Source organism: Macaca thibetana, chromosome 3 (assembly GCF_024542745.1).
Source record: "Macaca thibetana thibetana isolate TM-01 chromosome 3, ASM2454274v1, whole genome shotgun sequence".
NCBI classification, from domain to species: domain Eukaryota; kingdom Metazoa; phylum Chordata; class Mammalia; order Primates; family Cercopithecidae; genus Macaca; species Macaca thibetana.
This window is the reverse complement of record NC_065580.1, coordinates 53,014,589-53,029,316: the sequence shown is the minus strand read 5'-3', so window position 1 is coordinate 53,029,316 and position 14,728 is coordinate 53,014,589. Positions and strand designations below refer to the sequence as shown.

The window sequence follows — 14,728 nt, the reverse complement described above, 5'->3', positions numbered from 1 at the left end:
GTAGCTGGGATTACAGGTGCATGCCACCATGCCTGGCTGATTTTTGTATTTTTAGTAGAGATGGGGTTTCACTATGTTGGTCAGGCTGATCTCGAATTCCTGACCTCAGGTGATCCATCCACCTCAGCCTCCCAAAGTGGTGGGATTACAGGCGTGAGCCCCCACACCTGGCCTGCTTGTGAACATTGTTTATATTTCATGAGCTTGTATTTTTTAATACTTTCCACCCATTCGAATTTTTTAAAGTGATAAACATTTGCCATTGTCTTACAAGCTCAATAAATTGGTCTTTGCTTTCTGAAGCAATTTATTATCGTTGCTATTTTCCTTGAGGGAAAAGCAAGGTTTCTGTGTTTGTATTTAAACCCCTCTGCTTTCTTATTTTTCTTTTTTCTTTTTTTTTTTGAGACGGAGTCTCACTCTGTCGCCCAGGCTGGAGTGGTGCAGTGGCGCGATCTCGGCTCACTGCAAGTTCCGCCTCCTGGGTTCACACCATTCTCCTGCCTCAGCCTCCCGAGTAGCTGGGATTACAGGTGCCTGCCACCATGCCTGGCTAATTTTTTTTTTTTTTTGTGTGTGTGTGTATTTTTAGTAGAGACAGGGTTTCACCGTGTTAGCCAAGATGGTCTCGATCTCCTGACCTCGTGATCCACCCACCTCAGCCTCCCAAAGTGCTGGGATTACACGTGTGAGCCACCGCGCCCGACCTCTTATTTTTCTTTGTTGATTTTTTCCTCTCCTAGTATGACCAATGGTGAGAAGCCTGAGTTTATTGACTTTGACTAGGAATTTACTGACTTTGATTTTGTAATCGAGGTAGATGACCACCTTTTTGATGAGGCCTGAGAGAATAAGAAAAGTCTCAATCATCCCCCCACCCACCTACGGAAATATATATATACCCTATGCCACTGTCACACTGACCCTGAACTGCCATCATAATACATTATCTTAGGCTAACGGCTTCATGTTCTAAAATACAAATACCCTGGAGAATTATTGGATTAAATGGTTTATTACAGCATAATGCTTTAATGAGAAATTATCTGAATATTTTTCTCCTGGCCGTAAAAAAAAAAAAAAAAAAAAGGGAGTTTTAATGGGTGTATACCAAGAAGGAGATGGTCTTGGAATCTGGGCACCATCCCAGGAAGACAGACTTAACTAAAGGGAAAAGTTCTAGGCTGCCAAGGAGCTGTAAAAAGGATACTGAATGCCTGGGAAGTATGATGGAGAAGCTGCTCAGTATTGAAGAAAAGGAAAATGCAAAGTACAGCTAAAGCAAACTTGGATTTATGATACAAGTTAGCTTAGGGAAGACTGAACTCTTAGCATCTTTAATTTCATTGTTTGCCAATCATTTGAGAAGAAAAACCTGAACATTTCATACATTCCTTCTAGTATTTATTGATCACTCATATGTACTGGACACTTTGTTAAGTACTGATCATACAAAGTAGAACAAGATATTCTTGTCCTTAAAGAGTTTATATTTTAAAGGGAGAGATAGGGCTGGATGCAGTGGCTCATGCCTGTAATCCCAACACTTTGGAAGACCAAGGCAGGTGGATTGCTTGAGCTCTGTGGTTTGAGACCAGCCTGGGCAACATGGTGAAACCCCATCTCTACAAAAAATACAAAAATCAGCTGGGCATGGTGGCCTGAGCTTGTAGTCCCAGCTACTCGGGAGGCTGAGGTGGGAGGATGGCTTGAGCCCAGGAGGCGGAGGTTGCAGTGAGCCAAGATCACACCACTGCACTCCAGCCTGGGTGACAGACCCAGGCCCTGTCTCAACAAAATACAATAAATAAAGGGAAAGATAGGACAAAAACTATATATATTTTCAAGTTGTGATAAGTGCAGTGAAGAACACAAAACATGTACTTTTTGTATATTTTTTTGTTTTCTGCTTTACAATTAGATTGCCCTGCGAAATCTATGGCAAAACAGAGATAAATTGGTAAGGGCTGCAGTCTTCACAATCTACATAAAAACTATGATTGACTCAGGTCCTATATAAGGAAATTTCTGGGGATAATCCTATGACACTCTCAGTACTCTTTGAAATTCTGTAGAGCGAAGAGCTTGTGGATTCTGGCAGGAAGAGCAATCAAGGTGAAGGTGAAGATGTTGAGCTGGAATCTGGACAACTATGTCTGCAAAACCCAGTTGGACTTATAGATTGTTCCAAGAAACTATGATCCTACCTTACATCCTTTTGAGGTCCTGCAAGAATATGTAAGAGTTTTAAATGCTACCAAACTGGAAGGAGTATTTGCAAAACCATTCCTTGCTTGGCTGGATGGTCACCGAGATGGAGTCAGTTGCTTGGCAAAGCATCCAAAGAGCCTGGCTACTGTCCCTTCTGGGGTATGTGATGGAGAGGTTAGAATTTGGAACCTGACTCAACTGAAATGTATCCGTATAATACAAGCACATGAAGGCTTTGTATGAGGAATATGTACTCGCTTTTGTGGGACTTCTTTTCACTGTTGGTGATGACAAAACTGTGAAGCAGTGGAAAATAGATAGGCCAGGCTATAGAGAGGAGGAAGAGCCATTACATACAATATTAGGAAAGACAGTGGGATTGACAGGAAAGACAGGAGGAAGAGCCATTACATACAATATTAGGAAAGATACTGGGATTGATCATCACTGGAAAGAAGCTGTTTTTGCCACATGTGGACAGCAGCTAGACATTTGGGGTAAACAAAGAACTAATCCTATATGTTCAATGACCTGGAGATTTGACAGTATAAGTAGTGGTAAATTTAATGCAATTAAGACACTTATCTTGGAAAGTTGCACGTCTAACAGGAATATAGTACTATATGATATGAAGCAAGCTACTCCTCTGAAAAAGGTTATCTTAGATATGAGAACAAATACAATCTGTTGGAACCCTATGGAAGCTTTCGTTTTTATGGCAGCAAATAATTATAACGTATTTACTTTTGATATGTGTGTACTGGACACTCCTGTAATGGTCCATATGGATCATGTATCTGCAGTGCTTGATGTGGATTACTCTCCCACTGGGAAAGAGTTTGTGTTTGCTAGTTTCGATAAATCTATTTGAATCTTTCCTGTAGACAAAAGTCAAAGCAGGGAGGTATATCACACAAAGTGAAAGCAACGTGTTATCTGTGTAAAATGGACTTCTGACAGCAAGTATATTATGTATGGATCTGATGAAATGAACATTCACCTATGGAAAGCTGATGCTTCTGAAAAATTGGGTGTGCTTACATCACAAGAAAAAGCAGCCAAGTATTATAACCAGAAACTGAAGGAGAAATTTCAGCATCATCCTCATATACAACCAACAGCTCATCATTGACATCTACCAAATTCTGTCTACAGCCCATTTCAGGAACAGTGCATCATGAAGGAAGCTTGTTGATGAAAGGAAGTGAATCACATTAAACACAGCAAGCCTGGATCTGTGCCAATTGTGTCAGAGAAGAAGAAACACATAGTGGCAGTTGTAAAATATTTGGTATTCCTAACAATCCTGATGTATAATTACTTGTTACTTTTGATTTGAGAACTCTACAAATAAAAGTGCTGGGACTAGATTAATTGTAAACATTTCAGTTATATATGTAGAGCTTTATCGTTGCTCCTTTTAGCTACCCTGATAAATGATTCTTAAAGGTGGCCTAATTGATAAGACTGTCTAACTGTTTTATCCTTAATCTGTGTTCTTCTTTCATTGAAGGATACAGTACTTACAGTACTTGCAACTAACTCATTTTTTCTGTTTTTTTTTTCTGTTTTTTTTTTTTTGATTTTTTTTTTTTTTTGAGACAGAGTCTCGCTGTGTCACCCAAGCTGGAGTGCAGTGGTGCAATCTTGGCTCACTGCAACCTCTGTCTCCCAGATTCAAGCAATTCTCCTGCCTCAGCCTCCCGAGTAGCTGGGACTACAGGTGCGTGCCACCACGCCCAGCTAATTTTTGTGTTTTTAGTAGAGACAGGGTTTCACCATGTTGGTCAGGCTGGTCTTGAACTCCTGACCTTGTGATCCTCCTGCCTCGACCTCCCAAAGTGCTGGGATTACAGGTGTGAGCCTCCACACCCAGTCATTTTTTCCTGTCTTTTTTTTTTGAGATGGAGTCTTGCTCTTGTTGCCCAGGCTGGAGTGCAATGGTGTGATCTTGACTCACTGCAACCTCCACCTCCCGAGTTCAAGCGATTCTCCTGCCTTAGCCTCTTGAGTAGCTGGGATTACAGGTGCCCGACACCATGCCCGGCTAATTTTTTTTTTGTATTTTTAGTAGAGACAATGTTTCATTATGTTGGACAGGCTGGTCTCGAACTCCTGACCTCGTGATCTGCCCGCTTTGGTCTCCCAAAGTGCTGGAATTACAGTCATGAGCCACCATGCCTGGCCTTTTTTCCTTTACAGATATACTTTCTTTCTCTCTGATCTATTGTCATAGACACTTTACATTTGAATTGACATTTAAGACCAAATATTTCTTCTAATACCTTTAATATTACTTTGAAAATGATTGCAATGATGTTTCTTCCTATGATTCCACATAACATTTAGAAGAATGATGTCAACTTTTTATAACTGAATTTATTTCTATTGCTTTATTTTTATTTGGCTTTTTGACCCTTTCAAAACAATCAGCCTGCATTTATATAACTTTTATAAATAATATTATAATTTGGGTCAAGTTAAGATAATAAAACTTCCTTTCAGTATTCAAAAAAAAAAAAAAAAAAAAGAAATTCTGTAGACTCAGTGTTCTAAACACTGAGGGGCTCCTCAGAGCCAATTCTAATAATTAAAGAGGTGAGATTAACTGCTGCCTGTGTGGTTCGATGTTAAACCCTACCTTCTGTTTGCTATGACCACCTCCTATACAATGCCCACCCTCCTGTTACATATCCCGAAATTCCAGGCTTGAGAATTCTAACAGACTGGCCTAAAAAGAAGGAAACAGGGAAATGTGATTAGTCATGAAGCAGCTAGTGACAAGGAGAGAGGAATGCGGAATATGCCCAGAGCTGTGGAAAAAAATGAACAAGAAAACTGACTGAAGATAATCCACGTAGGAGAGTGAATTCACACCATTTCAACATCAGTAACTTAGGTAATGAGAAGAGGGAGAGTGGTCAACAGAATTCCTTTTAAGTTTAATAGTGTAGGGGCTGCGTGCAGTGGCTCATTCCTGTAATCCCAGCACTTTGGGAGGATTGCTGGAACCCAGGAGTTCAAGACCACCCTGGGGAACATGGCAAGACCTTCTCTCTACTAAAAATACAAAAAAAAAAAAAAAAAAAAAAAAAAAAAAAAAAAAAATTAGCCGGGCATGGTGGTGCATGCCTGTAGTCCCAGCTACTTGGGAGGCTGAGGTGGGAGGATTGCTTGAGCCTGGGAAGTCAAGACTGCAGTGAGCTGTGATTGCAACACTGTACTGCAGCCTGAGCAAACAAGAAAGACCCTGTCTCAAAAAAAAAAAAAAAAAAAAAAAAAAGAGCATAGCATGGGGATCCCATGCACGAAACTCCAAATTAAGCCTTTGAGGACTTGTTGCTCAGCGTTAAGGAGGTACTATAAATAGGTACTATGCATGCAGAGTCCTAAACACTTTCTTACCTAAGCATGTGATTACTAACGCCATTAGAAGTAAGAAGACAGGGAGATAACTTAATGTTATTTTTATGTTAAAAGGTTAATTGTACTGTCATTAATAGAATACCAAGGAACTATGTAAAATATGTTTATGCCTTGTTCTCATGTATCTACTAGTGGAAGAGGCAAGATAATTAATTACAGCAATCAAATAAAACTATCTCCTCAGGTCTTTTAGTGGCACACATTTTTGTCTGCCTAGCATTCCTTGTGGGAAACATGCTCCTCCTCCAACACTCCAAAGTATTTCTGGTCATGTGATTTGGGCCAGGGATAAGTATGTGATGTAGGGTCAGGCAATCAGTATATTTTATTCCTCTCATCACAGTGACTGGCTCATGAAAGAGTATGTAGTATATGATGGACCATTTGAAAGTCTCTGGGTGTTTTACCAGAGACTTTCCAGAAAAATGTCCCTTTTTTGGATCATAGGCTCTAAAATCTCTAGAGGTCTGGAGCAGCCAGGACCTATCCATCTTGCTACTACATGGAAGGGGCTAACTTGAAGATGAAGCAAAGTAGACGCAAAGAATGCTAGGAAGAATAGGGAACGGGGGAAGAAAGAGTCCAAACAGACATTTTGTCCATGCTAAGAGATCCTTGTGTGAATGAAATTCAGTAGAAGGATAGATTCCTATTAGCCTATTAGCAAGGGGACAGTTGGTGGGGCGGAGGAGGTATGACTCACCGTAGAACCACTTGTCCTTGTCAGGAGGGGCTAAGCTCCCCCAGGAAATTTACAGTGGTAGGGGAATGATGATAACAAATAACCAGTCTGGGACTTACTTGAAGTTATTTGCCTTTCGGTAACTTCAAGACTGCTGAATATGCACCCACTTTCCTGGAAGCCTTCTTGTGCCCTCTGCTGCCTTAATGTCAACTTGAGTTACCTGATTCACCTAAGATCCTGTCAAAGTCCAACATAATGGTTTTGTTGTCTTACTCAAGCGTCAGACTTTAAGATGTTTGGAGGCAGGGCCTGTATCTCCCACTTCTGCATTTTCATGTTTTGCACAGCCCCAGAACCCAGTAAGCATTTCAGTGATGCTTGAATGAGTGAATCTGATAAGGCATATAGAAACAGAAGCCCTGAAATATTAGCCTGAAAAATTCATGGCTTTGCATTAAAGTACTGCCTCTCCAAGCATCCTCTTGAAAAATACAAATACCCAGAGGAAACATAACATGTTTAACTGATGACCAACAATTCTCATTTTTGGCAGTTATCAGAAAGAAGGTGTCAGAGGTGTTAAACAAAACAACTTCATCTTGAATAGGAGGTAGGTAAATAAGGCTGAAACCTACTGGGCTGCATTCCTGGATAGTTAAGGCATTCTAAGTCACAGGACAAGATAGAAGATCAGTGCAAAATACAGGTCATAAAGACCTTGCTGATAAAACGGGTTACAGGAAAGAAGCCAGCAAAAACCCACCAAAACCAAGATGGTGACAAGAGTGACCTCTGGTTATCCTCACTACTACACTCTCACCAGCACCATGACAGTTTACAAATGCCATGGCAATGTCAGGAAGTTACCCAAGGAGGTCTGAAAATGGGGAGGCATGAATAATCCACCCCTTGTTTGGCATATCATCAAGAAATAACCATAAAAAGGGGCAACCAGCAGCTCTCGGGGCTGCTCTGTCTATGGAGTAGCCATTCTTTTATTCCTTTACTTTCTTAATAAACTCGCTTTCACTTTATTGTATGGATTCACCCTGAATTCTTTCTTGTGTGAAAGTCAAGAACCCTCTCTTGGGGTCTGGATTGGGATTCCTTTCCTGTAACAAAGGGAACTATAAAAATGGGATTTTAGGCCAGGTGCAGTGGCTCACACCTGTATTCCCAGCACTTTGGGAGGCTGAGATGGGCGGATCACCTGAGGTCAGGAGTTTGAGACCAGCCTGCCCAACATGGTGAAACTCCGTCTCTACAAAAAAAAAATTACAAAAATTCACCAGATGTGGTGGTGCATGCCTGTAATCCCAGCTACTCGGGAGGCTGAGGCAGGAGAATCGCTTGAACCCGGGAAGTGGAGGTTGCAGTGAGCCAAGATTGTACCACTGCACCCCAGCCTGGGTGACAGAGTGAGACTCCATCTCAAAACACAAGCAAAAACAAAATTGGATTTTAAAGAACACTGTTTGTATGAACGAAAGGCCATAGATATGTGTAACTAATTTGAAAAATAGTTTGCCATTATTTCCTAAAGCTGAACATTCATCTATGTATGACCCAAAAATTTCACTCCTAGGGATGGGACCAAAGGAAACTGCTATGGTTCAATTGTGTTCCCCAGATGTCAGGTTCTGGAAACTGAATCTCCAATGCAAGAGTGTTGATAGGTGGGACTTTTAAGAGGTGAGGGAGTAATGCTGTTGTTGTGGGACTGTGTTAGTTATCTCAGGGGTGGGTTCCTGAGGGATGAGTTTGGCCCCCTTCTTTTGTGTGAGCACTTTCTCTTGCCATGTGATGCCTTCCACCATGTTGTGATGCAGGAGATTCATCCCCTTGATCTGGGACTTTCTAACCTCCAGAACTGTGAGCCAAATAAATCTCTGTTCCTTATAAACTACCCAGTGTGTGATATTGTGTTATAGCTGCATAAAAAGGACCAAGATAGAAACTTTTACACATGTAAAACAGGAGATGTGTACAAGAATGTTCATAGCTGCCCTGTTTTTGATGCAGAAACTTGGAAACAACTGAAATGCCTGTTAACAGGAGAGTAGATGAATAAATTGCGGTGTATTTACACAACTATTGTAGGACCATAAAAAAAAACAAACCACACTGATTCACAACAATGTGGGAAACTCCTAGCAATAACATGAAGTGAAGAAAATAAATGCTCCAAATTTATATGATATGACATATAGTCATACACCACATAATGGCATTGCAGTCAATGATGGACTCTATATATGACAGTGGTCTCATAAGATTATAATGGAGCTGAAAAATTCCTATCACCTAGTGATGTCCTGAGGAATTGACTAACAAGAAGTTTTCGGAAATGGAACAGGAATGCGTGGCTGAAGAAGAGGCAAGAGAAAAGGAAATTGCAGGAGAGGAAAAAGAAGAATCCCCAAGAAAATTCATGCAGGGTTTAGCAGAACATTTGCAAACCTCAACAAGCTCCTTAAAATGTTTAAATCACAGACCCCAACACCGAAGTTTTCATTAATAGAGAGGAATGTTCATAGTGCAGTATCTGCTTATAAGCAAATCTTTGACAAAAAAAAAAAAAAAAAGAAAAAAGAAACAAACCAAGAATACCACCATGCATGTATTTCTGAAGAGTGACCCTCCTCAAGAAGAACCACAGGCAGGACCTTCAGGAGGAATTCCGGAAGAAGGCACTGTTATCATAGGAGATGACAGCTCTGTGCATGTTATTGCCCCTGAAGACCTTCCACTGGGACAAGTTGAGGAGGTGGAAGACAGTGACATTGATCAGGACGCTGTGTAGGCCTAGGCTAAAGTGCATGTTTTAATGTTAGTTTTTAACAAAAAAGTTTAAGAAGTAGAAAATAAAAATTTAAAAATGGAAAATTTGAAAAAAAGCTGATAGAATAAGGATATAAAGAAAGAAAATACAATGTGTTCCTGTTTTAAGCTAAGTGTTATTTCGAGAGTTTCAAAGTTTAAAAAAGTTTATAAAGTTAAAAAGTTACAGTAAGCTAATTTATTATTGAAGAAGGAAAATATTTTTAAAATAAATTTCCCATCGCCTAAGTGTCCAGGGTTTATAATCTCTGCAGTACTCTATAGTAATGTCCTAGGTCTTCACATTTACTCAGCACTCACTCACCCACTCATCCAGAACAACTACCAGTCCTGCAAGCTCTACCTATGGTAACTGCCCTATATAGGTATGCAATATATGAATCTTTAATACTGTCTGTTACTTTACCTTTTGTATGTTTAGATACCCACATACTTAGCATCGTGTTATAGTTGCCTACAATATTCAGTGCGGTGACATGCTGTGCAGGTTTGTAGCCTAGGAACAATGGGTCATGCCATTGCTAGCGTGAGCCTAGGTGTGTAGCAGTCTACACCATCTAGGTTTGTGTAAGTGCTCTCTGTGATGTTCACACAATGACGAAATCACCTAATGATGCATTTTTTAGAATGTATTCCTGTCGTTAAACGATGCACAATCTATTTTTCTAGAGTTACAATTAATATAAAAATAAGCTGTATAGAAATACATATAGGTGCAATAAAACTATATTTCAAAAAACTAAGGAATTCTCTGGATGATGGTGACCCTGTGTGTGTGTGTGTGTGGTGGGGGGTGAGGGGGTGGGGGTGGGGTGGGGGGTGTGGGATGTGGGCACTGTATGGTTAGATGAAGTTTATGTCAAGGTTCCAGATTTTGTTTTGGATGGTAGGCTTCCAGGTACTTATTAAGAATAATGAAATAAGAAACTACGCACAAACATGACTAGAAAGCCTGACTTTCCTAGGAAACTGTCTGAGGCTGATGCTTTATTTGGAAAGTGCAATCTCAGAGCACTGATAGTAGGGGAAAGCGAGGCGAGGAGAAAGGATAGGGATTAATGCCGGGGGTGCTTTGGCCTTGCTTCATGAAGAGCTCTGCTGGTGAGTTGGCAGGTGAGCCTGTCCAGCCACATGGGAGTCTTCAGGTGGGACAGGTCTGCCTTGGAGCAGTCCTTGGGTGGAAGAAGGGAGAGGAAATGAGTAGATTGGGTCTCTGACTGGAAGGTAACTTCTCTGGGGCACTACCTCTGGGTTGCTTATCTGGCCTCTTTTGGTGGCAGCCGGGAAACTAAATCTCACATCTTGTGTTTTAGTTAAGTCTAGAAGTGGTGGGAGATGCCAGAATCTCAAGCCTGTGACTTTTCTGCCTAGCTGCCCAACAGCAGCAAGGGCATGGTCCCAGCCCTCCCTGGCAAGACGCTGGCTGGCCCCAGGCAGAGTAAGTTGGTGGTATGGAGGCAACTGAGTCATATCTGGCAGCCGAGCGTCTATGGGATGCCATGTGAGCAGGAGCTTGGGAGTCAGACCCACGTTTGAATCTCCATGTGAACTTGGATCAATTTCTTAACTTCTCTGGAGCCTCATCTAGAATGTGGGAGTAGTGATAACTACCTCCAAGTGTTGTTTCTCATATTAGAAAGGGATAATGTACATAATGCAACCAGCAGAATCTTTGGCATCTAATAAGTGCTAAAAATATGTAACTCCCCTTCGTCCTACCCCTGCCATGAAGCACAACTGAGACAGTACTGGGGGTTGAGGGTGGGCAGACCTGGCTTAATTCCCCTTCTCTCCTAGTCCCACCTGGCCCATTTCCTGGCCTTGGGCAACCCAAGAGCACTGGGCCCTGTGTTAAAGGATGAAGGGGAGAAAGACGCTTTGCACACCCTTCCTAAGGTCAACAGTCCTGAGGTGCCTTTCCTCTGTGCCCTGGGTTTAAAGAGGGATCTCAAACAGAGATGGGTACTCCAAGCAGGCATATAAGCTGCTGTCTGCTGGAAATAATATTCATCAAATATTTGTCTAATATTTACTTTGGCTGGAGGCAAAACTGGCCCAGCAGAACAAAGGCATCTTTCCCCAATATGTCAGTGGTTGGGAATGGAGGCCCAACGCCATTGATGGCAGATTTCCAATTTATTTCAGGGCTATGTCTGCCCTCTTCTGGCATGCTACCATGCCACCTGTTCATCTGGTTGTTTCTTATATGTCTAGAGCCCCACAAAGGGTGACTAGGTCAGCCAGAGCTCTTGCTAGGCATCACTGTAATTCCGGATTACTTTTACTCTTTGATCACGTAAGAACGTTCATTTCCTGAATTGCCTGTCTTATACGTTTAAGTGCTCATGTATTTCATAATACCACTATAGGATCTTGCATTTGAATACTTACCAGGGACTGAAATAAATTCACACTGCTATTTTGCTAGTGAAGTATCCTATTGTGTAAGTGAAGTTTTTAATTTTGTAGATTTAGATGAGTAAGTTAAAATTTTCCTTTCTGGTTCTTAATTTGTTTTCTAATTTGGGGTAAAATGAAGTTAGGTGGGGGCAGTGGAGAAACTTTCAAAGGGAGCTCTTCATATCAGTAATGTTTATACACACTCCAACTCCAAGACGCTTCTCCTCAGAGCCGTTTCGAGGGCAGAGAACATTCCTGATCGCTAGGTTGACCCTGTTCACTTTGAGTTAATCCTGTGGCCTCCACAAGCATGTAGAAAATTGTGGAGAAGAGGCACTCCTTATGCTCTCATGAATTTTATTTGGCCTCCCCATTCTGGCTCACTTCTTGTGAATGCAGATTCAGTTGGCCCCAATTTCCTTCTAGTGGGCAGGAGTAAAAGGCGTAGAATGTTGTTGAAAGGTTTTGTACTACTGTGCAAAGTAGTACTGTATAAATTATCTTCTGCCTCTTTCCCATAAGACCTTTTGAGCAAAGCCCAATTCTAGAATTCTGGAATTCTGCTAGAACTTTCCTTTGGCTAAATTTGATTGTTCCTGAAAAATCAGTATGCCAGAGGACCACATTTTATTTATTTTTTTGAGACAGGTTCTCACTCCTGTTGCCCAGATTCGAGTGCAGTGGCACGATCATGGCTTACTGTAGCCTCAACCTCCTGGGCTCTCCCACCTCAGCCTCCTGAGTAGCTGGGTCTACAGGTGTGCACCACCACGCCCAGCTAATTTTTTGTATTTTTAGTAGAGATGGGGTTTTGCCGTGTTGCCCAGACTGGTCTTGAACTCCTGGACTCAAGCAATCCGCCTGCCTCTGCCTCCCAAAGTGCTGGGATTACAGGTATGAGCCACTGCACTGGCCAGGACTGCATTTTAATTGTACTAAGTCATCTGTGTCTTAATGTGAATGGCAGACAGCTTGTGTCAGTGGCTGCTCTGAGGACAGCCCCAGAGTGGAGGGAAGGAGAGCCTGGAATTAGGTAACTCAGGACTCAGAGAGAACTCCAACTTTGGTAGGAGCCATCCCGGACCTGCCTACAGCTAGTAACATTTTGGCCGTGAAAGCCTCCTCCTCCTTGCAGGTGTAAGCTGTTCCTTAGCCTTTAACTTTCAAATTAAAAATGTTTATTTAGGGTAGTAATGGAAAATAGAAGATAAGTTAGCAAAGCCAGCAGAAATTGGAGAATTCATAAACAATAAAACACCAGAAAAGTATTACCCAAAATGCAACTTTGATAAAAGGTAAACATTAAAACAAATCTTGAGAGCCAAGAATAAAGGTCCTCGAGGGAGGTAACACATGCCATGATATTTTTGCACTCTTTCTCTTTTGCCCTGTGATACTGGTCCATCTTTTATGAAGGTCATCTTTTATGAAATTCAATAATGGTAACTAATGTTAGGGTGTCTCCTGAGGCAATATGAGATTATATGGTAGGTAAACAGTAGGTCATTGCTGACTCAAAGGAAAGGATCACTTAGGAACACAATTAGCCCAGTGCCGGTGGTCCCTTTTAGTCAGAATCCTCAATCTCTGTGGGGATCACCCTTTGGCCTGGGCTTTATTGAGCTGCCAGATTAAAGTCATGAGAATTGAGCCTCATTTTTTCCCATTCTTATTCTTAGATAATCCATTCATTCTTTTTCAATTTACCAGGACCAGTCCCAGAAAATGTTGAGAACTGGGTGTGAGTAATAATCACCAATATTATATGGTTCCTTGTAGTTTGCAAAGCAGCTTTACATACATTATTGCATTTAGTCCTCCCAATAACCCTGTGAAGCAGGTGTTATATTATTATAATCATCACAGTTTCACAACTGTGGAAACAAAGCTTAAAGAGATGATAGGACTTGCCTAAGTTCAGAGAGAGAGGGAATGGCTCTCAGCTCAGGTGTTTTGATCCCAAGTCCTGTTGCTCCTCAGTTCACGTTGAATCTGAGGAGCTACCATTTGTCCACCATGCTCCTCTCACTCTTATTAATAACAACAAGGGTAATAGTGGCCAATGTTTGAGGGGTATTCACATGATACCAAGTACATCCCATTTAATCCTCACACCAATTGTATGATACAGGCTTAATAACCGATCTTATTTTGCAGTTGAGTAAACTGAGGCTTAGAGAGGGTAGGTAAGCCTGAGAGAGGTGGGGTATGTCGACTAAGGGTCATAGCTAGTAGGTGGTGGAGACAACATTTAAATCTAGACCTGTTTGGTGTCCGTGCTCTTAAACACGTGACTCTATGACCTTGTTGTCTCTTTGGTTTCTCTTCCAACATTTCTGGCTTCGTCCAAATGTTTGATTCAATACAGCAGAAGCACACAGGCTGCTTTCAAGGGCAAAGAACCAAACTACAGGCTGTTGGGAGGACACAGAGAATGAACAATGGGTTCTCCCGGACTTGTAAGAGTGGGAAGCACCACTGACCTGCAGACAAGGATTGACAGAACAAAACAAACAGTAACGATGGGGTGCAGACAGGCTACCCCCAAAATATGGTACCTCGGCATATTGAACAGTGTAAGCTGAAGGAATTGGAAAAAAACACATAAGCAGGAAGGTCTCTGTGACCTTTGTCCAGCCTTCTTTCCTGAGGCAGGTCCTAAAACCTAGAAGGCCTCTCTGACTGTCCCCTGCAGCAGGTCTTCAGGTGCTCATGTGAGAGGTGCCCTCCCCACATCTGGAGGAAAAGAGCATCCTTACCTCTGAGGACACAGGACACAGAGAAAAATCTGAACAAACAGGCCTGCCTAAGTTCCCCCAGCTTATTACCGTTACATCATACTCTTTTCCCTTGCATATGTCTCCATGACCATCCACTCTTCATCAAACCTACCAGAAAAAACAGGTTTCACTGTTTCTTCGGGTCTTCATTTCCTTATGAAGGCTCCCGTACCCACAAAACTTACATTTAAATAAATTTATATTCTTTTTCTTTTGTTCATCTATCTTTTATTAGAGGGGCCTCAACAATGAGTCTAGGATGGGTGAGGAAAATATATTTTTAGTCACTACAATAACAGATGCATTAGTCAGAAGGGACATGGAGCCTACTGGGGGACTGGAAAAAAGCTGGCTGGATTAACCCACATCCAGGCATTGGGGACTT

At 41.7% G+C, this 14,728-nt stretch overlaps 1 pseudogene; it reads left to right on the top strand.

Annotated features, from left to right (window-relative positions):
• Positions 1–1,229: 1,229 nt before the first annotated feature.
• On the top strand, positions 1,230–12,704 carry LOC126950824 (DDB1- and CUL4-associated factor 13-like; annotated as a pseudogene).
• The last annotated feature ends 2,024 nt before the right edge of the window (positions 12,705–14,728 follow it).